The sequence below is a fragment of the Pseudophryne corroboree genome, chromosome 6 (genome assembly GCF_028390025.1).
Source record: "Pseudophryne corroboree isolate aPseCor3 chromosome 6, aPseCor3.hap2, whole genome shotgun sequence".
Lineage (NCBI taxonomy): Eukaryota > Metazoa > Chordata > Amphibia > Anura > Myobatrachidae > Pseudophryne > Pseudophryne corroboree.
The window spans coordinates 354,829,539-354,854,885 of record NC_086449.1 but is presented as its reverse complement, the minus strand read 5'-3'; the positions used below and the strand labels follow the sequence as shown (position 1 = coordinate 354,854,885).

At 49.7% G+C, this 25,347-nt stretch overlaps 1 protein-coding gene across 4 annotated transcripts in view; it reads right to left on the bottom strand.

The window, feature by feature from the left end:
* The window catches only part of LOC134932296 (neuronal acetylcholine receptor subunit alpha-3-like), a 177,233-nt gene that overhangs the window by 149,025 nt on the left and 2,861 nt on the right, over positions 1-25,347 (bottom strand). For 2 of the 4 annotated variants that reach the window (XM_063926601.1, XM_063926603.1), the window contains exon 2: positions 19,609-19,793. The exons of the other annotated variants lie outside the window; for them this stretch is intronic. The gene's annotated coding sequence lies outside the window, so the exon portion shown is untranslated. The remainder of the gene's footprint in view (positions 1-19,608; positions 19,794-25,347) is intronic. 4 annotated transcript variants of the gene reach the window in all.

The window sequence follows — 25,347 nt, the reverse complement described above, 5'->3', positions numbered from 1 at the left end:
TAAAGCTGCTAAAAGCAACTTGCGAGCGAACAACTCGGAATGAGGGCCATGGTTTTACCCAACTGCTAAAAATATTCCTGCTGCGATCAACTTGGAATTACCCCCCTTGTCCTCTTGTGACTTGCTGATGATTTCTTTTGTCCATTGATAACATCTACACGTCCACCATCGCGCTTATTATAATCCTTATATCCATGCTGTATTGTTTCTTATATTGTCACAGACACTTTCTTTCTCTTTCTCTAATGTGTTTGTTTTATATTGAAAAATTTCAATAAATATATCTTTAAAAAAAAAAAGGAAGATTGGAGTAAAAGCTGTAACTGCTGTGAGACAAGTCTGGAGAAAATATTCCATAACGTTATGGCTCGTTATGAATGTACCAAGGACGAATCTTTACCCAGTTTAGGTAACCCTATAAAAAATTGAAATGCATGATGAAATAGAGATCCAAGTGCGGAGACAACAACTTATAACATTCAGCACTCAAGCCATCAGGACCGGAATGTTTTCCCATTAGGAAGAGCTGTGATAAGAAGAGAGTATTGACTGCATAGGAGAGGAAAGGGTTAAACATCTGGGGAGGGGTGGACCTAGCTGTAAGGAAAGTACAGCCTTCTTTAAGGGGAGGGCTTGATATATATAGGGAAGGTGAAGCCATTTTAAGTCTCTTGGTGACTCGGTTTCCCACCCACCCGCCCTGGTAGTTGGAAATGGTGGCACGTGGTGCTTTGGCTCTAAGTTGTTGGCTGTTTTTCGTTGGCTATTTATTGGCGGAAAAGAACGGCAGTTTCGTATGGTAGAGAAAACTGTAGTGTTTTACAGTTTGTTGTGGTTTAGGTGCACTCACCTCCATCGACTTATGGCCGCTTGACCACCCGTCCGGGAAGGCAGCGGCAGGGCACCCAGGAGCGGTGGGTAGTCACTGTGGGGGTTGAGTTGTCACCTATTACCGTTTTATGGTAAGTTTTTAGTAAATTTATAGGATTGAGTTATTTAAGTTTAATTTAGATTAAGGAGCCGTTCTTTTGGGCCGCCACCATATGCCAGCTGGAGCGGCATATTAAATTAATCTCTTTTATTACAGGTTTCCTAATGGTTAGGGACAAATAAATAGCTAGCAATTTTCTGCCAAATTCAAGTCTCTGTGTCGTTATTTCTGGTTATGGATATGAATGCTTTACTTTCAAAGAAAGGGGTCCACCAATTATCACTAAGATGTTTATAGCCTGCACTTCTTCTTCTGTTATAGGATCAGTTAATGCTGTCCTTTCAAAAGAAGTACCGTATATACTTGAGTATAAGCCGACTTTTTCAGCACTTTTTTTTGTGCTGAAAAAGCCACCTCGGCTTATACTCGAGTCAGTGCACAGTGACAGGGAGTGCAGTGTGAAGTAGGGACACGGAGCGCACAGCGCGCGGCTCTCCTGTGTCCCTCATGTATCTCCGGCGGCAGCGGCGGGTCTATTAAAGGAAGTACCCGTTCGTGACCTCTGATCACGAACCGGCACTTCCTTTAATAGACCCGCAGCGGCCGCCAGAGATGCAGGAGGGACACAGGAGAGCCGCGCGCTGTGCGCTCCGTGTCCCTCCTTCAGAAGACAGCGCGGGATCGATGGAGGGGTAAGTAACAGCACTGGGGGAGCATATTTGGCACTTGGGAGGGGGCATATCTGGCAGCAGCATGAGGGCATATCTGGCAGCAGCATGAGGGCATATCTGGCAGCAGCATGAGGGGCATATCTGGCAGCAGCATGAGGGGCATATCTGGCAGCAGCATGAGGGCATATCTGGCAGCAGCATGAGGGCATATCTGGCAGCAGCATGAGGGGCATATCTGGCAGCAGCATGAGGGCATATCTGGCAGCAGCATGAGGGGCATATCTGGCAGCAGCATGAGGGGCACATATGGCAGCAGCATGAGGGGCATATCATCTGGCAGCAGCATGAGGGGCATATCATCTGGCAGCAGCATGAGGGGCATATCTGGCAGCAGCATGAGGGCATATCTGGCAGCAGCATGAGGGGCATATCTGGCAGCAGCATGAGGGCATATCTGGCAGCAGCATGAGGGGCATATCTGGCAGCAGCATGAGGGGCATATCTGGCAGCAGCATGAGGGCATATCTGGCAGCAGCATGAAGGCATATCTGGCAGCAGCATGAGGGGCATATCTGGCAGCAGCATGAGGGGCACATATGTCAGCAGCATGAGGGGCACATCTGGCAGCAGCAGGGGCATATCTGGCAGCAGCATGAGGGGCATATCTGGCAGCAGCATGAGGGGCATATCTGGCAGCAGCATGAGGGCATATCTGGCAGCAGCATGAGGGGCATATCTGGCAGCAGCATGAGGGCATATCTGGCAGCAGCATGAGGGGCATATCTGGCAGCAGCATGAGGGGCATATCTGGCAGCAGCATGAGGGGCATATCTGGCAGCAGCATGAGGGCATATCTGGCAGCAGCATGAGGGCATATCTGGCAGCAGCATGAGGGGCATATCTGGCAGCAGCATGAGGGCATATCTGGCAGCAGCATGAGGGGCATATCTGGCAGCAGCATGAGGGGCACATATGGCAGCAGCATGAGGGGCATATATGGCAGCAGCATGAGGGGCACATCTGGCAGCAGCAGGGGCATATCTGGCAGCAGCATGAGGGGCATATCTGGCAGCAGCATGAGGGGCATATCTGGCAGCAGCATGAGGGCATATCTGGCAGCAGCATGAGGGCATATCTGGCAGCAGCATGAGGGGCATATCTGGCAGCAGCATGAGGGGCATATCTGGCAGCAGCATGAGGGGCATATCTGGCAGCAGCATGAGGGGCACATCTGGCAGCAGCATGAGGGCATATCTGGCAGCAGCATGAGGGGCATATCTGGCAGCAGCATGAGGGCATATCTGGCAGCAGCATGAGGGGCATATCTGGCAGCAGCATGAGGGCATATCTGGCAGCAGCATGAGGGGCATATCTGGCAGCAGCATGAGGGGCATATCTGGCAGCAGCATGAGGGCATATCTGGCAGCAGCATGAGGGCATATCTGGCAGCAGCATGAGGGGCATATCTGGCAGCAGCATGAGGGGCATATCTGGCAGCAGCATGAGGGGCACATATGGCAGCAGCATGAGGGGCATATCATCTGGCAGCAGCATGAGGGGCATATCTGGCAGCAGCATGAGGGCATATCTGGCAGCAGCATGAGGGCATATCTGGCAGCAGCATGAGGGGCATATCTGGCAGCAGCATGAGGGGCATATCTGGCAGCAGCATGAGGGCATATCTGGCAGCAGCATGAGGGCATATCTGGCAGCAGCATGAGGGGCATATCTGGCAGCAGCATGAGGGGCACATATGTCAGCAGCATGAGGGGCACATCTGGCAGCAGCAGGGGCATATCTGGCAGCAGCATGAGGGGCATATCTGGCAGCAGCATGAGGGGCATATCTGGCAGCAGCATGAGGGCATATCTGGCAGCAGCATGAGGGGCATATCTGGCAGCAGCAGGAGGGCATATCTGGCAGCAGCATGTGGGGCATATCTGGCAGCAGCATGAGGGGCACATCTGGCAGCAGCAGGGGCATATCTGGCAGCAGCATGAGGGGCATATCTGGCAGCAGCATGAGGGCATATCTGGCAACAGCATGAGGGGCATATCTGGCAGCAGCATGAGGGGCACATATGGCAGCAGCATGAGGGGCATATCTGGCAGCAGCATGAGGGGCATATCTGGCAGCAGCATGAGGGGCATATCTGGCAGCAGCATGAGGGCATATCTGGCAGCAGCATGAGGGGCATATCTGGCAGCAGCATGAGGGCATATCTGGCAGCAGCATGAGGGGCATATCTGGCAGCAGCATGAGGGGCACATATGGCAGCAGCATGAGGGGCACATCTGGCAGCAGCAGGGGCATATCTGGCAGCAGCATGAGGGGCATATCTGGCAGCAGCATGAGGGGCATATCTGGCAGCAGCATGAGGGCATATCTGGCAGCAGCATGAGGGCATATCTGGCAGCAGCATGAGGGGCATATCTGGCAGCAGCATGAGGGGCATATCTGGCAGCAGCATGAGGGGCACATCTGGCAGCAGCATGAGGGCATATCTGGCAGCAGCATGAGGGGCATATCTGGCAGCAGCATGAGGGGCACATCTGGCAGCAGCATGAGGGGCACATCTGGCAGCAGCATGAGGGGCATATCTGGCAGCAGCATGAGGGCATATCTGGCAGCAGCATGAGGGGCATATCTGGCAGCAGCATGAGGGCATATCTGGAAGCAGCATGAGGGGCATATCTGGCAGCAGCATGAGGGGCACATCTGGCAGCAGCATGAGGGCATATCTGGCAGCAGCATGAGGGCATATCTGGCAGCAGCATGAGGGGCATATCTGGCAGCAGCATGAGGGCATATCTGGCAGCAGCATGAGGGCATATCTGGCAGCAGCATGAGGGGCATATCTGGCAGCAGCATGAGGGGCATATCTGGCAGCAGCATGAGGGGCATATCTGGCAGCAGCATGAGGGCATATCTGGCAGCAGCATGAGGGCATATCTGGCAGCAGCATGAGGGGCATATCTGGCAGCAGCATGAGGGCATATCTGGCAGCAGCATGAGGGGCATATCTGGCAGCAGCATGAGGGGCACATATGGCAGCAGCATGAGGGGCATATATGGCAGCAGCATGAGGGGCACATCTGGCAGCAGCAGGGGCATATCTGGCAGCAGCATGAGGGGCATATCTGGCAGCAGCATGAGGGGCATATCTGGCAGCAGCATGAGGGCATATCTGGCAGCAGCATGAGGGCATATCTGGCAGCAGCATGAGGGGCATATCTGGCAGCAGCATGAGGGGCATATCTGGCAGCAGCATGAGGGGCATATCTGGCAGCAGCATGAGGGGCACATCTGGCAGCAGCATGAGGGCATATCTGGCAGCAGCATGAGGGGCATATCTGGCAGCAGCATGAGGGCATATCTGGCAGCAGCATGAGGGGCATATCTGGCAGCAGCATGAGGGCATATCTGGCAGCAGCATGAGGGGCATATCTGGCAGCAGCATGAGGGGCATATCTGGCAGCAGCATGAGGGCATATCTGGCAGCAGCATGAGGGCATATCTGGCAGCAGCATGAGGGGCATATCTGGCAGCAGCATGAGGGGCATATCTGGCAGCAGCATGAGGGGCACATATGGCAGCAGCATGAGGGGCATATCATCTGGCAGCAGCATGAGGGGCATATCTGGCAGCAGCATGAGGGCATATCTGGCAGCAGCATGAGGGCATATCTGGCAGCAGCATGAGGGGCATATCTGGCAGCAGCATGAGGGGCATATCTGGCAGCAGCATGAGGGCATATCTGGCAGCAGCATGAGGGCATATCTGGCAGCAGCATGAGGGGCATATCTGGCAGCAGCATGAGGGGCACATATGTCAGCAGCATGAGGGGCACATCTGGCAGCAGCAGGGGCATATCTGGCAGCAGCATGAGGGGCATATCTGGCAGCAGCATGAGGGGCATATCTGGCAGCAGCATGAGGGCATATCTGGCAGCAGCATGAGGGGCATATCTGGCAGCAGCAGGAGGGCATATCTGGCAGCAGCATGTGGGGCATATCTGGCAGCAGCATGAGGGGCACATCTGGCAGCAGCAGGGGCATATCTGGCAGCAGCATGAGGGGCATATCTGGCAGCAGCATGAGGGCATATCTGGCAACAGCATGAGGGGCATATCTGGCAGCAGCATGAGGGGCACATATGGCAGCAGCATGAGGGGCATATCTGGCAGCAGCATGAGGGGCATATCTGGCAGCAGCATGAGGGGCATATCTGGCAGCAGCATGAGGGCATATCTGGCAGCAGCATGAGGGGCATATCTGGCAGCAGCATGAGGGCATATCTGGCAGCAGCATGAGGGGCATATCTGGCAGCAGCATGAGGGGCACATATGGCAGCAGCATGAGGGGCACATCTGGCAGCAGCAGGGGCATATCTGGCAGCAGCATGAGGGGCATATCTGGCAGCAGCATGAGGGGCATATCTGGCAGCAGCATGAGGGCATATCTGGCAGCAGCATGAGGGCATATCTGGCAGCAGCATGAGGGGCATATCTGGCAGCAGCATGAGGGGCATATCTGGCAGCAGCATGAGGGGCACATCTGGCAGCAGCATGAGGGCATATCTGGCAGCAGCATGAGGGGCATATCTGGCAGCAGCATGAGGGGCACATCTGGCAGCAGCATGAGGGGCACATCTGGCAGCAGCATGAGGGGCATATCTGGCAGCAGCATGAGGGCATATCTGGCAGCAGCATGAGGGGCATATCTGGCAGCAGCATGAGGGCATATCTGGAAGCAGCATGAGGGGCATATCTGGCAGCAGCATGAGGGGCACATCTGGCAGCAGCATGAGGGCATATCTGGCAGCAGCATGAGGGCATATCTGGCAGCAGCATGAGGGGCATATCTGGCAGCAGCATGAGGGCATATCTGGCAGCAGCATGAGGGGCATATCTGGCAGCAGCATGAGGGGCATATCTGGCAGCAGCATGAGGGGCATATCTGGCAGCAGCATGAGGGGCACATCTGGCAGCAGCATGAGGGCATATCTGGCAGCAGCATGAGGGGCATATCTGGCAGCAGCATGAGGGGCACATATGGCAGCAGCATGAGGGGCACATCTGGCAGCAGCAGGGGCATATCTGGCAGCAGCATGAGGGGCATATCTGGCAGCAGCATGAGGGGCATATCTGGCAGCAGCATGAGGGGCATATCTGGCAGCAGCATGAGGGCATATCTGGCAGCAGCATGAGGGGCATATCTGGCAGCAGCATGAGGGCATATCTGGCAGCAGCATGAGGGGCATATCTGGCAGCAGCATGAGGGGCACATCTGGCAGCAGCAGGGGCATATCTGGCAGCAGCATGAGGGGCATATCTGGCAGCAGCATGAGGGCATATCTGGCAGCAGCATGAGGGCATATCTGGCAGCAGCATGAGGGGCAAATCTGGCAGCAGCATGTGGGGCATATCTGGCAGCAGCATGAGGGGCACATCTGGCAGCAGCAGGGGCATATCTGGCAGCAGCATGAGGGGCATATCTGGCAGCAGCATGAGGGCCATATCTGGCAGCAGCATGAGGGGCACATCTGGCAGCAGCAGGGGCATATCTGGCAGCAGCATGAGGGGCATATCTGGCAGCAGCATGAGGGCATATCTGGCAGCAGCATGAGGGCATATCTGGCAGCAGCATGAGGGCATATCTGGCAGCAGCATGAGGGGCATATCTGGCAGCAGCATGAGGGGCATATCTGGCAGCAGCATGAGGGCATATCTGGCAGCAGCATGAGGGGCATATCTGGCAGCAGCATGAGGGGCACATATGGCAGCAGCATGAGGGGCATATCTGGCAGCAGCATGAGGGGCATATCTGGCAGCAGCATGAGGGGCATATCTGGCAGCAGCATGAGGGGCATATCTGGCAGCAGCATGAGGGCATATCTGGCAGCAGCATGAGGGCATATCTGGCAGCAGCATGAGGGGCATATCTGGCAGCAGCATGAGGGGCACATCTGGCAGCAGCAGGGGCATATCTGGCAGCAGCATGAGGGGCATATCTGGCAGCAGCATGAGGGCATATCTGGCAGCAGCATGAGGGCATATCTGGCAGCAGCATGAGGGGCATATCTGGCAGCAGCATGAGGACATATCTGGCAGCAGAATGAGGGGCATATCTGGCAGCAGCATGAGGGGCACATCTGGCAGCAGCAGGGGCACATCTGGGAGCAGCAGGGGCATATTTGGCAGCAGCATGAGGGGCATATCTGGCAGCAGCATGAGGGCATATCTGGCAGCAGCATGAGGGCATATCTGGCAGCAGCATGAGGGGCATATCTGGCAGCAGCATGTGGGGCATATCTGGCAGCAGCATGAGGGGCACATCTGGCAGCAGCATGAGGCGCATATCTGGCAGCAGCATGAGGGGCATATCTGGCAGCAGCATGAGGGGCATATCTGGCAGCAGCATGAGGGGCATATCTGGCAGCAGCATGAGGGGCATATCTGGCAGCAGCATGAGGGGCATATCTGGCAGCAGCATGAGGGGCATATCTGGCAGCAGCATGAGGGCATATCTGGCAGCAGCATGAGGGGCATATCTGGCAGCAGCATGAGGGCATATCTGGCAGCAGCATGAGGGGCATATCTGGCAGCAACATGAGGGGCACATCTGGCAGCAGCAGGGGCATATCTGGCAGCAGCATGAGGGGCATATCTGGCAGCAGCATGAGGGCATATCTGGCAGCAGCATGAGGGCATATCTGGCAGCAGCATGAGGGGCATATCTGGCAGCAGCATGAGGGGCATATCTGGCAGCAGCACGTGGGGCATATCTGGCAGCAGCATGAGGGGCACATCTGGCAGCAGCAGGGGCATATCTGGCAGCAGCATGAGGGGCATATCTGGCAGCAGCATGAGGGCCATATCTGGCAGCAGCATGAGGGGCACATCTGGCAGCAGCAGGGGCATATCTGGCAGCAGCATGAGGGGCATATCTGGCAGCAGCATGAGGGGCATATCTGGCAGCAGCATGAGGGCATATCTGGCAGCAGCATGAGGGCATATCTGGCAGCAGCATGAGGGCATATCTGGCAGCAGCATGAGGGCATATCTGGCAGCAGCAGGGGCATATCTGGCAGCAGCATGAGGGGCATATCTGGCAGCAGCATGAGGGCATATCTGGCAGCAGCATGAGGGGCATATCTGGCAGCAGCATGAGGGGCACATATGGCAGCAGCATGAGGGGCATATCTGGCAGCAGCATGAGGGGCATATCTGGCAGCAGCATGAGGGGCATATCTGGCAGCAGCATGAGGGGCATATCTGGCAGCAGCATGAGGGCATATCTGGCAGCAGCATGAGGGCATATCTGGCAGCAGCATGAGGGGCATATCTGGCAGCAGCATGAGGGGCACATCTGGCAGCAGCAGGGGCATATCTGGCAGCAGCATGAGGGGCATATCTGGCAGCAGCATGAGGGCATATCTGGCAGCAGCATGAGGGCATATCTGGCAGCAGCATGAGGGGCATATCTGGCAGCAGCATGAGGACATATCTGGCAGCAGCATGAGGGGCATATCTGGCAGCAGCATGAGGGGCACATCTGGCAGCAGCAGGGGCACATCTGGGAGCAGCAGGGGCATATTTGGAAGCAGCATGAGGGGCATATCTGGCAGCAGCATGAGGGCATATCTGGCAGCAGCATGAGGGCATATCTGGCAGCAGCATGAGGGGCACATCTGGCAGCAGCATGAGGCGCATATCTGGCAGCAGCATGAGGGGCATATCTGGCAGCAGCATGAGGGGCATATCTGGCAGCAGCATGAGGGGCATATCTGGCAGCAGCATGAGGGGCACATCTGGCAGCAGCATGAGGGGCACATCTGGCAGCAGCATGAGGGCATATCTGGCAGCAGCATGAGGGCATATCTTGCACATCTGGCACTGTGGGGCATATTTGGCAGCATGAAGGCATATCTGGCACATCAGGCACTGTGGGGCATATCTGGCAGTATCAGGGCATATCTGGCACTGTGGGGGCATATCTGGCAGTATGAGGGCATATCTGGCACTGAGGGCTGTGTACGGCTAGAGCTGCATTTCCCACCCTAGGCTTATACTCGAGTCAATAAGTTTTCCAAGGTTTTTGTGGTAAAATTAGGTGCCTCGGCTTATGTTCGGGTCGACTTATACTCAAGTATATACGGTAAGTGTTCGTAAGGAATTACATGCATGCTGTAGTGCAGGCTTATTTGGGGGCTAAGTCAGACTGGATCGCTACAGCGGTAGCAATCGCAGTCTGAATTTTTTAGTGGAGTGTGCACGAGCAGCAGCTGCACTGCGCATGTGCACCCCAGGAGCCCAGTGAGATGCTATAAGCATCTCTGGGCAGCGATCACATCTGCCTGATTGACAGGCAGAGGTGGTCGCAGGGTGGGAGGGGGCGTGCCAACGGTGTTAAAACGCCGTTGGAGAGGGCGCGGTCCGGCCATGGAGGCATGTCCGGACCGTTGGGGGGTTGGCCACGGCGGCTGCGTGGCGTCACACGCAGCCGCTGCTACCCAGGATGCTGCGGGTAGCTCCCTGCCAGAGTGCAGGAGCTGCGCAGGTAGAGAGCTACTTGTCAGGTGCGAAAGCATCACCGCCGTGCGATGCTTTTGTACCTGTGCGGGGGGGTAGGGCCAGACATGCGGGGCGGACTAGCCCTGTGCTGAGAAACTGATCGTAGATGTTCTAAATTTAGCACATCTACGATCAACTCTGAATTACCCCCATTGTGTGTGCTGTAGTGAACTTGTAATATTTCAAAAAGGAGTCTGCTATGGCAGAATGAATAGGTAGGTTTAATGAACAAAATTTGGACAGTGGCCAAGCAAGTTCTGATGACATTCACTAAAAGTTTTGCAGACTTGTTGCCCCATCTGAAGTACTGTACCTATTTTCCTGATAATAAAGGTTGAGCTGAGCTTGTTCTGTGCACATAAGGCTGCTTGGTGCCATGATACAATTGATGAGTGCCTGTGGCATCTTTCCGCAACATGGGCGAGTATGTTGCAGACAAATCATTACTTAATGTTTGGAAATCGTGCATAAGATGTTTGCCTTTCTGAGCTGCAAGACTATGATGTGGACTTGCAGCACAGGTTTTGAAGCAGCCCAAAGCAAATTGATACCCTGGGAATGCTCAATATTGTCATCAACACAGTTATGCATCTTAAAATGTTTTAAAGACGTTGAATAAGCAGGAAATCGACAATTATATCACAGTGCTTAAAGGAAACCAAGTAGGGGTGTGGCCCAAATGACTAGGGGCCTTATTTAGATGTGATTGGAGGTAAGTGTCATGTCTCAAAGTACAGATTATCGGTACTTTGCGCATTCACCGGATCCGTACTGCGCATGTGCAGTACAGGTCTGCGACGTAGGATGTAGTACAGCATCAGACTGTCTATCAAGTCAGCAAATTACAGAGTCTCAGTCCGACCCTGGTAAAGAGTACAGTCCTGAACCTGGGACTTGAACCTGGGAAGTTTCTTTTCACACATACCAAAAATCCGGGTTGATGCCCGTTCAGGTTCAAGAACTCGGGTTTTTGATGCATGTGTAGTAAAAGAGATAGCAGAGAGACAGTTGGAGATCTGAGTGAGGAGAGAGGGGGAGAGGTCATGGGTGGAAAGGTAGATCAGTACATGGATGATATTGGAGGGCAAAAGAGCTGATGAGCTCATCTAAAGAGAATATATAGAGGGAGAATAGTAGAGGTCCATAGAACCTTGTGGGACATCTACTGTTAGTGGGAGTAGGGGGAAGGAAAGTGAGGAAAAAATATAACTACTCCCTGAAGAAGCCCTATCAGGGTGAAACATATTGGAATGGACATCGACAGTTTATGGTACAACTGAGTATACTGGTACACTCTGCGGGAAACAGTTTGTCTGCAAACACACCTCCAAGTCACATCACACTTCAATCTGACAACAAATGTTGGAGCCGCCTTGAGCCGTGAACTTCACTATCCACGGATGCATCCAGTGAGTACCAAGTACCTAAGAGTAGCCAGCTGACACCTGCATACAAGCTACTACAAGTAAAAGCCACCTCTGGAAATGCCACTCACAATTACATAGTACTACACAGAAACCCACACCCACTCATGTTATGTTTTATGTTGTTTGTATAGACTTAATGTTGTTCATGTAACTCCCAGGAGATCTAGGAGTCACAGTGTACCTTAAATCGGTGGCAGTCGTGGTGTCGGGTTACTTTGGTTCTTTTGTTCCAACTAGAGATGAGCGGGATCGGATGCAACGCCAGAATTAAATCCAGTTTGGTTTTATCCGCATTTTTCTTATTGGGTATCCAAAACACATGACATCTGTGAGCCAATAAGATGCCGTTTTGAGAACCGAGTAAATCCGAGTGAAACCGAACCCACTCATCTCTAGTTCCAACCAAGTCAGGAGTCTTCTCACTTTCAAGGAATTAACAACTTTGTACAGTTATAGCAGTTTTATTTTAGAGACCTTGAATATTGGTCACTGCCAACTTTCATCAGTGGCAGTAATTATGTCAGCCAAGCAGGTAAGTGGTTACACAGTAAACATACATCACAAAACTGTATCACATATGGCATACAACATGTGACTCTGAATATTCGGTATTTTGTGGTATCATTGGTTAGCGCTGCAATATCTATGCATACCTATGGGTGTGCACGCTGGGTAATGCACTTCCACGACTACAGGGAGCTCTCTCTCCGTGCCAGACAACACTACCACCAAACCTGGTCAACAATTCTAATACTATGCAACACCAGGTATCTGAATGCAGATGAACACAATTTCCTTCTTCACATTAACCTTTTATACATATCAAATATTGTGATAACGTTCAATTATGGTATAGCATATAATCCTATATAACACCGGGTACCCAGGTATATTTTACTAGTATAACACTCAAGTCCTGAAATGTTACCTGTGCACAGGATTTAAGTACTGTATGATCTCAATGGGCTTTTCACGTCAAGTGATGTGCAACAGTCTCCAATTAACAGTCTCCTTAGGTTTATCTGGAAAGTTATTAAGCAATATAGGCCCTCATTCCGAGTTGTTCACTCGCTAGCTACTTTTAGCAGCATTGCACACTCTAGGCCGCCGCCCTCTGGGAGTGTATCTTAGCTTAGCAGAATAGCGAACAAAGATTAGAAGATGTGCGAATAGAAAATTCTTAGCAGCTTCAGAGTAGCTCGAGACTTACTCCTACACTCCGATCAGCTCAGGCCGTTTCGTTCCTTGTTTGATGTCACAAACACGCCCTGCGTTCGGCCAGCCACTCCCCCGTTTCTCCAGACCCTCCCGCGTTTTATCCTGGCACGCCTGCATTTTTCCGCACACTCCCAGAAAACGGTCAGTTTCCACCCAGAAACACCCACTTCCTGTCAATCACACTCCGATCACTTCAACGATGAAAATTCTTTGTTCGGCGTGAGTAAATCTATTAAGTTTTGTGCTAAAATACTTAGCGCATGCGCACTGCGTACCATGCACATGCGCATTTTTGCCTTAATCGCTCCGTTGCGAAAATCAGCAACGAGCGAACAACTCGAAATGACCCCCATAGTCCCGATGTTGGAGACCTGGGGCTGGGAGAGTCTGATATTTGGTTTGTCAGTTTAAAGCAGGTTAGCACAATATCATTCACCGCCACAAGAAGGAGCAATTTTCCGGTAAATTCCTGTCAGAGTTTGATAGGATATTCAATGTCCTTCGCTGAACTTCCAATGTCCCTGCCTCAAGGTACTCCCCTCAGAGGGTAATAAAGTAAAGTTACTACTGGTTGGAGGGCCTTCCCCTACTGACAGCCTTATACAGTCTTAATTAGGAACATTTCTGCAGTACTTGGCATAGGAGAACTGGCAGCCTGGTACTTTACTTGCTATCCATAGGCTCACGTTGTGATTTGCGCCCACTTGGTCTCCCTATACACAATGCCCAGAGAGGGATAATAGGGCTTCACTTTCCCTCCTTTGTAAAAGGACTGGCTGGACAGGGGTTAGAGGTCTGTGGTACTGTCTTGTCACTATTGGGGTTCACGCTATAACACAGGGGGCCAAAATGGCCTGACTCACGTTTTGTTCTGCTAGACTGGGACAGGTAGCTGCCAAGTGTGTCCTTCCCCCTACACTGTCCTGAGCGGCGGGATCTCCCCTGATCGTGTGAAGCTCCATTCCACTCTGCTCTCTGCTGTCACTGGACTACCGCAGGGCTCGGGCTGCACTGCCTCCTGCTGACTCTAGCCGCCATCTCACACCTGCTGGGCCTCTGGCCTTTGCCTCCAACCGTGCGCTGTCACAGAGGACTAAGGTGCTGGAATAACAGTAAGCACCCACCGCTCATGATGATGGGTGACATCACACATCTCCTCAGAGCGTGATGTCACAAGCCAACCTTTGCACGCTTCTCCTCACTCCACACAGCCCCCTCCTCTTCCAGTATTACGCCAGCCAATCAGGTCTCTCTCCTTTCCAGGCTGTCAATCTCCAGATCCAGCAAGCTCCGCCCCTCCATGGAACATTAAAGGTCCCTGGGCACAATTAACCCAGAGTTACTCACATGTCCCCAGTGTACTCATCAGTCCACATTGGCCATATAAAACACCACCCTGTGGGGTGTTACATTCATGCCCACTTTTTCATGTGCGTGTCCTAGTGTACCAAATTAGCATGGCATTCATTAGATAACAATCACGTACACAAATAAGAGTACATTAAACGATTCATTACTGGTAATGGACCGGCAGGATGCCCCGGGTGCTTCTGGTCGAGTGCCTTAACTTAGTACACAGGGGCATTTATACCAATACTGGTGAAGCTGGGTCGATGACCTCCAGATAATCAGGTTCTGGATCAGCTGTTGGGGATAGCATTGGCCAACCTACACTCAAGAAGAGTTCTAATGGACTTTGCGACATTCGTGACAAGAGGTCATCAGCACCATCTGGTCCATTGCCCTCTTCATCTTCCGACTGTTCAGTCGTTCGGCCTTGCCTGGGGAAGGGTTAGATCTGATTGCGATGGACCCATTGTTGTCGGGACCCATCTCGCCTACTGATCTGGTAAACGGCCACCGGGTTTCACCGTGACCACATAGGGATAGGGCTTCCATTTAGAGTCTAGTTTGCTCTGAGGTCTATTGTTTCTCTTCAACATGATGCTCCCTGTAGGCAGGGGACAAGCAAAAGTACCTTGGTCATAGTTCCTTTTTTGACGCTACTGCATCTCCCTCATGCGTTGACTCACAATTACACTGGCTTCCTTAAGGCAATACTGATGCTCCTGCATCCATGGGATCTGACTGCAGTTCAGTGTTTGGACGGTTCACTTGTAAATCAGCCGGCAATTTCCCTGGCCTTCCAAACAGCAGGTAGTATGAGGAATATCCCGTGGATGTATGACAAGTATTGTTATATACAAATGTCAGTTTGGCTAATAGAGCAGGCCAATCACCTCGTTGGGTTTGCGGAAGCACCCGCAAATATGCCGATCAGTGTCTGGTTCATCTGCTCACACAGTCCATTCCCCCGGCACCTTCTTGCATCAATAGAGTTTGCATAGTTCTTTAAAGAGGTGAGACTCAAACGATGGTCCCTGATCCATGAGAATTCTGTGGAGGAGTCCGTACGGTCGGACGAAAGCTCGCCAGAAGATTTCAGCCATGGTTTTGTCACCACCCATACGAGTGCCAAGAATTCCAGCTTGAATGCACAGTAGTTGGCGTCGTTCCTTTCTGTTTTTCTCCAACTACGGCTGGCATAGGCAATGACGCATTCTTTCCCGTTTTGGACTTGGGCCAGCACAGCTCCCAAACCTTGCTTGCTTGCATCTGTATACAGGCAGAAAGGAGTACTGTAATTGAGATAATGCAGAAGGGACGCCTTTGTCAGAGTTTTCTTTAGTAGATCAAAAGCTGCCTGGTGATCTTCTGTCCATTCTATCGGAATTCTTCTATTATATCCATCTTTGGGAAACCTGCGCAGCAGTTTCATCAGATGCGTGACCACAATAGCAAAGTCCTGGATAAACGTCCGGTAATATCCCACAAACCCAAGGAATCATCGGATATCTTTCACCATTTGCGAGATAGGCCATTCCACTATGGCATTTATCTTCTCTGGATCTGGGGAGACCCCGTCAGCATTGACCACATGGCCCAGATATTGCACTTCTGGTTTCAGGAGGTGTCATTTACTCGGCTTCAACTTCAGCCTGTATTTAGTTCGTTGCTGGAACACCTCCTGCAGATTTTCAAGGTGGTCGGGGTACGTTTCTGAGAAGATAATAATATCGTCTAGATACAGGAGCACTATACAGCTGTGCTCCATCTCCCGCCGGAAGGTTGCCAAAGGGCATGCGGTTGAATTCGTACAGCCCCATGGTGGTGACGAAGACCGTCTTCGACAAAGACCATCTTCTCTTTGTCCGCTTCCTTTATCTGTACCTGCCAGTACCCGCTGGTCAGGTCTAGTGTCGAGAAGTACTTGGCAGCCTTGACAGCTTTTAGGGATTCCTTACGGGGTAAGGGATATGCATTCCCAATGGGTCACACTGTTCAGCTTCCTGTAGTCTACACAGAAGCGTAGTTGTCCATCTTTTTTTCACACCAGAACCATCGGGACCACCCATGGGCTCTGACTCTCTTGGATAATCCTGTTCGTTTTCATTTCCTCTAGCAACTGCCTGACCTGTTGGTATAAAGCTGGGGCGACCGGACGATGTTGTTCTTTGATGGGATGTGCATTGCTGGTGGGGATCCTGTGTCGGATGTTTTATACTACCGCTAAATCCACTGGATTCTTGCTGAATGCATCCGCATTTTCCCGCACAACTCGGAGGACCCCACACCAATGGTCTTCTTGTGTGTTTCTGTCACCTATCTGTATTTCCTCCCACCAGGCAATTTGGCTGATCAGACCCCGATTCTTCTTCTGCCTTCGCGCTACCTTGCTTCACCTGGGACACCGGGTGTATCACATCTTGGAAGGTCGTCCATAGCAACGTTGCCAACAGCTGATTTCGATACAACTTGACTGTATGGTTATGCTGATTCATGACCCGTACTGGGACTCTTTTCCGTTTTCGACCATCACAAGGGCACTTGCAACTACCACATCGTGTCTCACAGGGAGTAGGCATGATTCCATCAGTGCCTCATATTTGCGTCTGCTTGGCCCACAGCGGGCTTTTCCCCACAGGATCATCTCCGAATTGAGTTGAAGCTTTATGGGTTACCCATCCGTTAGCCAAATCTTTCTAATCTCCCCGGTCTTCTGTACAAATCTTTGATGCCCTTGGAGAATATTGATGGTCTTCTGCAAGGCTTGTTGGCTGGGTGGTATCACTTCCAGGAGTTTGCCTCTCAAGGTCGCCACTAATTCGTTGGGGCATCTCTGCAGCACATACATTCCCAAAATTATGGGTGCCACCTTCTCCTTGTTAGTCATAGTAACTAGACACCCCTGCTTGAGTAGTACGGTCCCTCCAATCTGGATATCAGCTTCTCAGTACCCGACACATGATATCTCAAGTCCGTTACTGGCTATCAACTGGAGCCAGGAGGGGGGTGGTGAAAGTAGTTGGTCTTCTCCCCAATGTCATCGGAGGGTTGGGAGTTGTATCATTGTGATCTGTGATCCCGTGTCCAGCATTGCAAGTGTTTCTACCACGTTGATAATGAATGACAATGTCGGGCAATGACCTATGTATTGGGGCCACCATTGTTCTGGATCTGGGACCACTCCAGCTGTTCTCCCCGAGGTTCGGCCTTCGCCCTCAGGGTGTTGGAGTTTAAATGTTCGGAGAAAGTAAACTTCTTTCCACCGCCGACATATGGGACGCCCTTGGTTGTCAAATTGTCCCTAGTGTCTTCATCAGTCCACATTGGCCATATAAAACACCACCCTATGGGGTGTTACATTCACTGGTATTCAGGGATGGCTCAAGGGGCGGGATGACAAGTCTGTCACCCAGAGCGCCACCCTATGTAGGGCACCACTGAGTCTCTCAGGTTCTACCTTATGCTGCCTTTCTATGGGGCCTATTTATCATTAAATATTTTGGATTATCCACGAAAATAGACATTTTCAGGGGGTAACTATAAATATTTAGTATCACCTTAATGTATGACAGTGGGACCGCAGCAGATATTGAATATATATACTGCGATCCCTCCATTCTTGACTGCATCTCCCATAGGAGATTTACCAAGCTCCGGAATGTGAAACATTCCCGTGCTTGGTCCCGCATCTACTACCATCTGAAGATGGCACTAGCTCTCTGTAGCTTTTGGGCTACACTTTGCAAAATTAGCCAGCAGAGTACCCTCCCTGGCAATGGCTAACACATACAGTATGCGTGGTCAGCAGGACTATGAATGCGCAGGATGCGGTTGCTGGGTAATACATTTGCTGGTATAATTGTATACTACAATGCAATTCTGGGTGCTATTAACATGCCCAGATCGCATTAAGGCCCAGATTTACAAGTCTTGGAGAGTATTAAATAGCACAGTGATAAATTACCAACCAATCAGCTCCTAACTGTAATTTTTCAAACACAGCCTGTAACATGGCAGTTAGGAGCTGATTGGCTGGTACTATATCACCTTGCTACTTATCACTCTCCAAGGCTTGATAACTCTGGGCCATAGTATGTGATTAATGATAAATAGATCAGATGCAAATTTATCTCCTCCCCTCTTTTCCTTCACACTACTCCCATTGGCCAAGCGCCGCACACATGAAGAAATGTGAGTTGTTGCTGTGGCTGCATTGTACACCCAGGTGCTCACATATACACCATGATGTGTACCTTTATCCCTTTATCTCTTACACTCTGCCCCCCTTATAATCTGTGCTTCCGGCCAGCCTGTCCGTTTCCCCTGCAGCAATGTGCGAGGTCCCCTCTCCATGCTCCATTGAGTCACCACCCCCTCCATCTCTCCTGCTCTGCCCAAATGGTCCTTCATGCATGCATCTTTGTGTGAAGGACCCCCTCTCTCGCTCATCCCCTTCCAGAGTTCTACCCCTTCCTTTCTCCTGCTCTGCCCACCTGGTCCTTCTCCTTCTTCCCTGCAGAAATGTGTGAGGACTAGTTGTGGCTCCAGAGGTGGCGCTGCAGCACAGTCCAAAATTCAAATAGTGGAGCCGCTATACAAGCAGAGCTAAGTACCTGGGGAAGGCTGTGTATTTATTCATGTTATTTGGAGGGAGTAATGTATCTGGGGGGTCTATACTTTATCTGGGAAGTGAGAAGAGTTGGGGGGTGTAGTCATGTATCTGGGAGTGTATATTAATATTTTTCGGTAGGGGAAGTGAATTGGGGTTGTAGGAATGTATTTTGGGGACTATGTAGTAACTTTTTGTGGGATAGGGTGTATTAATGTTGAAGGTTGTATACATTGTTCTACTGGAACACTTTGAAGTTATTTTGTTGTTTGGTAAAGCTATGTGTGGAGGGGGGGGGGGATGATCATACAAGACCCAAATATTTAATGTAACTAAAGCCATTACTTATCCCTAAGGCATAGTGTGCCTTTCCCACGATGTAACACATTGAGAATAGTTACTCAATGTAACGGGTGCAGTAAGTGTGTGCTATACCTCCCTCATTCAGGGAAGGGGTGCTATCTCCTGTATTTGGGAATACCTGTTTGATCTCTGTTGTTGCAAATCTCAGACACTGGAGAAACGTTAATAGCTTATTTTTATCAATTAACATAATGCAAAGTGAATGAACAGGAGAAATCCAAATCAAATTAATATTTGGCATGACCACCCTTTACTTCAAAACAGCATCAATTCTTCAAGCGTACACTTGCACACAGCTTTTTTTAACTGATGTATTTTTATTGAAATAGAAAGAGAATTTGACATTACAAAACTTTTAAATCAATGGCATATGAACATCTGGTCTGTAATAACAGTAACGTAAGCAACAGGGGGAGGGATGAGATAAAGAAAGAAAAAAAACAAAGAAACAAATACCAAGAACTAACCAAAGATCTTCTGTGGATATAGGCTTGCTCAAATCCTTCCGTCTCTTCATGTAATCCCAGACAGACTCAATTATGTTGAAATCAGGGCTCTGTGGGGGCCATATAAATTCCAGGACTCCATGTTCTTCTTTATGCTGAAGATAGTTCTTAATGACATTGGCTGTATGTTTGGGGTCATTGTCCTGCTGCAGAATAAATTTGGAGCTAATCAGATGCCTTCCTGATGGTATTGCATAATGGATCTGATATAGAACCAGCCACAAAGCAAACACAAACCCACTCAAATAATAGTTCTACCTCTGAAAGGCAATTTTGAGTGAAGCACTGCACAGGTCATCATGAATTGTGCAGTCTATGCTTAATTTACATTGGCAAAAAGTGCAAAATTTAAATAAAAAAAGCATTGAGGGGTCTTGTAGACCACCTGTAAAGAACAATGGCCCTCATTCCGAGTTGATCGCTCGCAAGGCGATTTTAGCAGAGTTACACACGCTAAGCCGCCGCCTACTGGGAGTGAATCTTAGCTTCTTAAAATTGCGAACGATGTAATCGCAATATTGCGATTACAAACTACTTAGCAGTTTCAGAGTAGCTTCAGACTTACTCGGCATCTGCGATCAGTTCAGTGCTTGTCGTTCCTGGTTTGACGTCACAAACACACCAGCGTTCGCCCAGACACTCCCCCGTTTCTCCGGCCACTCCTGCGTTTTTTCCGGAAACGGTAGCGTTTTTATCCACACGCCCATAAAACGCTGTGTTTCCGCCCAGTAACACCCATTTCTTGTCAATCACACTACGATCGCCGGAGCGAAGAAAAAGCCGTGAGTAAAAATACTATCTTCATTGTTAAATTACTTGGCGCAGTCGCAGTGCGAATATTGCGCATGCGTACTAAGCGGAATTTCACTGCGATGCAATGAAAATTACCGAGCGAACGACTCGGAATGAGGGCCAATATTATTTATACTTATTTATTTACTACAATTACCGCCATAGGCAAATGCAGGGGAGATTTCCAGTTGCCCAGAAACCCCCTCTTCTCGAAAGCCTGTCCAGTACATGCAGTATGAAGAGCAGAATGGAGCTGCTGCACATGTCCAGTGGCAGCAGATTTTCCTACCAAGTCTGCTGTGTGTGTGTTTGTCTCTGGATCTGAGTGTACAATGCACCAGAGAGAGGTAAGTGGCCTTCCATGATCATTAGGCCTGCGTATGTATGACGTACCATATTACATAAATTGCACTTTGTTTGGGGAAGATTATAGCTTGTCACATGATAATTATGCAAACTTCATGGGCTGGTGCCAATCGATCCAAAATCAAACATTTGGAAACCCCCTCCAGAGATCCTACATTTGCCCCTGACCTCCACACACAACCACCCCGGGAGTGCGGAATAAGAGTCATGCGCTTTTAACCCAGTGCTGGTTGTCCGCTATGGCATGGGGTCACCTTACTGTATATCCTTCTGCTATATTGTCAGCCCAGAGACGGTTATTGAAAAATTGGGGAGATCCCATGCCATTTGTCCCCGCTATTTTTCAATACCAGCCTAGGCTCAGGGGCTCAGGTCTGGTTTCTATTTTAGGGGTGGGGGACTCCATACTTTTTTATGTACATTTTTTGTAACAATGTAAACTCTGGAAAGCCTGCACAAGTCACAATGATCTACGCAGTACTTTAAATCTGCCGCAAATTGATGGTGGATTCTCACTGGATTTATGGCTCTCACACGGCAGGATAGAGGCTTCAAATATAACCGGTATCAACTACGTATTTTAGATGACAGTCAAAACCACATAAATACTTTAACATTGCTATTCTATTATCCTGATTGTATTATATTTGAAGTGCTTGTTTTGTTACACTTAACCAATAAAATCTTACATATATAATGCCAAATACCCTCTTCCTTAATCATTAACAAGGTGGCAGGACATAAGTTACACTGCCTTCATCCTAATTAATGTGCCAAGCATCTTGTCATATTTACTTGTGTGTATTTGTTCTTGCAAATTATTTTTAGAAAGTCAGGTAGTGGTTTCCCTAGACCAGCAGCACTCCAGCTGCTGTGGAACTACACATCCTAGCATGCCCTGACACAGTTCTATAATGCATTAACAGCAAAACTGTGACAGGGCAGCAGCTGGAGTGCCACAGGTTGCCTACCCATGCCCTAGCCAACTTCTGCTTTATTCTGCAGTGAAACTGACCCAACTGAAGGCACTGGTTCAAAAAGAAAACTTGGAAATGGTGAGAAAAGTTAAAGGTTTAGAACATCTCTGCCCTGCAGGTGCAGAATGATGCAAGTACTGTAGTGTTTAAAGAAAATATATTATATTGGTTGTTTGGACAAACACTTGATACTAGGCCTGCAGATTGTATGTACTTATCAATTGGACTTGACAGTTCTGCAGAAATAAACTGTAAATCTAGAGGTAGTGTTTTGTGCTTTGGTTTTTACAGTGTCTTCCATAAATTGTATGTCTTGGAGTAGCAGATTAAATGCCTCCCTCATGGGCTGTTTAATTTCCTGGTTTCCACGAACACTGATAATGTGTATTTCAACACCATCTGTTCCATGACACAAAATGCTATTTCAACTAATTACAGCACTATACATAAACCTAGCTGACATCAGAGCTCCTACAATCAAGCTTGAATTAGGGATGTGCGGCGGCCCCCGTCATGGGTTTGGTTTTTGTTTTTAGATCTGTATCTCCTTTGTGTTTTGGCTCTGTATTTGGTTTGGCCAAAACCGTCCATGTGGGTTTTGGTTTTGGATCTGTATTTTTTCTTACAAAAAATCACTCTGGGAAACTCCAGCTGGCTGACAGCACAGTTGTGAGAGGGAGGTGGAGGGGGCAGTAGCATATATGTGCGAGAGGGAGGTGACTGGAGTATAGGTGTGTGAAAGGGAGGTGGCTTGGGCAGGGCTGGGTATATGTGTGAGAGGTAGGTGGCTGATGAACATGTGTGTGAGGGAGGTGGCTGTGGCAGGGCTGGGTTATATGTGTGAGAGGGAGGTGGCTGGGGCAGGGCTGGGTATATGTGTGAGAGGTAGGTGGTGGAGGAATATTTGTGTAAGAGGGAGGTGGCTGTGGCAGTGCTGGGTTATATGTGTGAGAGGGAGGTGGCTGGGGCAGGGCTGGGTATATGTGTGAGGAGTAGGTGGTGGAGGAATATTTGTGTAAGAGGGAGGTGGCTGTGGCAGGGCTGGGGTATATCTGTGAGAGGGAGGTGTCTGGGGCAGGAGCATATATTCACGAGAGGCGGGTGGCTGAGGAATATGTGTGTGAGAGGGAGGTGTCTGGGGCAGGAACATATAGGCATAAGAGGTAGGTGGCTGGGGTATAGGTGTGTGAGAGGGAGGTGGTTGGGGCAAGAGCAAATATGCATGAGTGGAAGTGGCTGGGGTATAGCTGTGTGAGAGGGAGGTGGCTGGGGCAGGACTGGTGTGTGTGTGTGTGTGTGTGTGTGTGTGTGTGTGTGTGTGTGTGTGTGTGTGTGTGTGTGTGTGTGTGTGTGAGGTGGGGCTGCAGTGAAAGTATTTATGTACAGATGTAGCAGCCATCATCTAGGGTGTGACTTGTCGCACCCGCGATCTGTTTGCTACTGGGTGTGTGTGTGTGTATACGTGCACGTATATATATATATATATATATATATATATTTGCAATCACGGCACATAGACTTTCTATGGTGCGACTAGTCACAACCAAGCGGGCTCCACAATTTCTGATGGCAGCCCTGGCCATACCAACTGCCAGTGATGTTTGGCAACATTTGTGGTGGCAGTTGGTGTGGCTCCACTATTTGAATATTGGACTGCGCTGCACTTAAGCTTATTAATCACTAACTGGTAACTCATGGTTTGACTATTGCTCTGATCTCGCTCCCCTACATTCTTTCTCAATCCTCTTCAAACTCCTCACCCTCACATAGAAGGCCCTCTCTAACTCCACTGCCCCCTACATCTCCAAAATCATCTTTCTACGTGCTCCCTCCCGCCCTCTCTGGTCGGCCAATGACCATCACCTCTCCTCTGCCCTAGTCACTGCATCACATGCGCAAATCCAAGATTTTGTCTGTGCTGTCCCCCTTCACTGCAAAGCTTCAAAAGGACACTGAAAAACTCACCTGTTCATCAAAGTGTACATTTCTGCCACATAATCTAGTCTCGAGGCCACTCTGCCGACCCCCTGCCTCATGCTTGGCCATCTCTGCCTTGCTTACTTCTTGCCATAAAGTCACCTTCTGCTTGCTTGTGTCTCATATCCCCTTCCTGTCTCCCCCTCCCTCTAGATTGTAAGCTCCTTGGAGCAGTGTCCTCTTCCCTCCTGTTCTCACAACCCTCCTCTTTCTCACTTCCCACCTTTCCCTTCTCTGCTGCAAACTATACATGCTAAGATCCTTTAGTCTTTCCGGGTAAGCTTTGTGATTTAGGCCATGCACCAGTTTAGTTGTCTTCTTTGAACGCTCTCTAATGTATTTATATCCTTCTGGAGATATGGGGCGGGATGTAATCACGTCCGAAATCGCCAAAGGTGCGGGAAGCCGGTCGTTCTCTGACATTTTTTTAAAGGAGCAATCACTTACAAGGCATGGTTTTGCCTTGTTATTGCCCCTTTAAAAAAAAGTCTGAGATTGTCTGGCATCCCGCACTTCCGGCGATCTCAGACGCCATTACATCCCGCTGATTGTCTCCAGAACTGGACACAGTATTCCAGATGAGGCCCTAGCAATGACCTATACATGGCTATATTACTTATTATTTCCTGCAACTGATTCCTCTCCCTATGCAACTCTGGGTGGGATGTAATGGAGTCCGAGTTCGCTCGAAGTACTGAATGCCAGCCGAACTCTGACTTTTTTTAAAGGGTCAGTAATTTACAAGGCAAAACCATGCCTTCTAAATCTCGCACATCAGGTGAACTCAGACTCCATTACATACCGCCCCAAGCTTCTGACATGCCTTTCTCATTGCCTTGTTACATTGCTTCCCAGCCTTTAAGTCACTTGAAATAGTGACTCCTGATTCCCTTTCCTCCTCAGTTTCCATTATCGTACCCTTGATACCATATTTAGCCTTTGAGTTTTGAGATTCAAGCGCATGATTTTGCATTTTTTAGCATTAAACTGTAGTTGCCACATTCTTGACCATTCCTCAAGTCTACCTAGGTCATCAATCATTTGTTTTACCCAACCCGGTGTGTCGACCATGTTGCATATCTTGTCATTTGCAAAATGGCATACTTTCCTTTCACTATCATATGCAATGTCACAAAAAAAGATATTAAAGAGCCCTGGTCCAAGTACAGATCCCTGGGGTACTCCAGTGGTAACATTTCCCTCCTTAGAATGCACTCCATTAACTACAACTCTCTGTTTTCTATCCTGCAACCAAGATCTTATCCATTCAACCATCTTAGTATCCAATCCCAAGCTTTCAAGTTTATTTAGCAGTCTGCGATGTGGGACAGTGTCAAAAGCCTTACTAAAGTCTAGATAAGCTATATCCACGGCTCCTCCTTTATCTATTACATTAGTCACAGTGTCAAAAAAGTCAATAAGGTTTGTTTGACATGATCTCCTCACAGTGAATCCATACTGTTTGGGATCCTGTAAATTGCTGTATTTGAGATAATCTACAACTCTTTCTTTTAAGAGTGTTTCCATCAATTTCCCTACTACTGATGTAAGACTCACTGGTCGGCAGTTGCTTGCCTCTTCCTTGCTT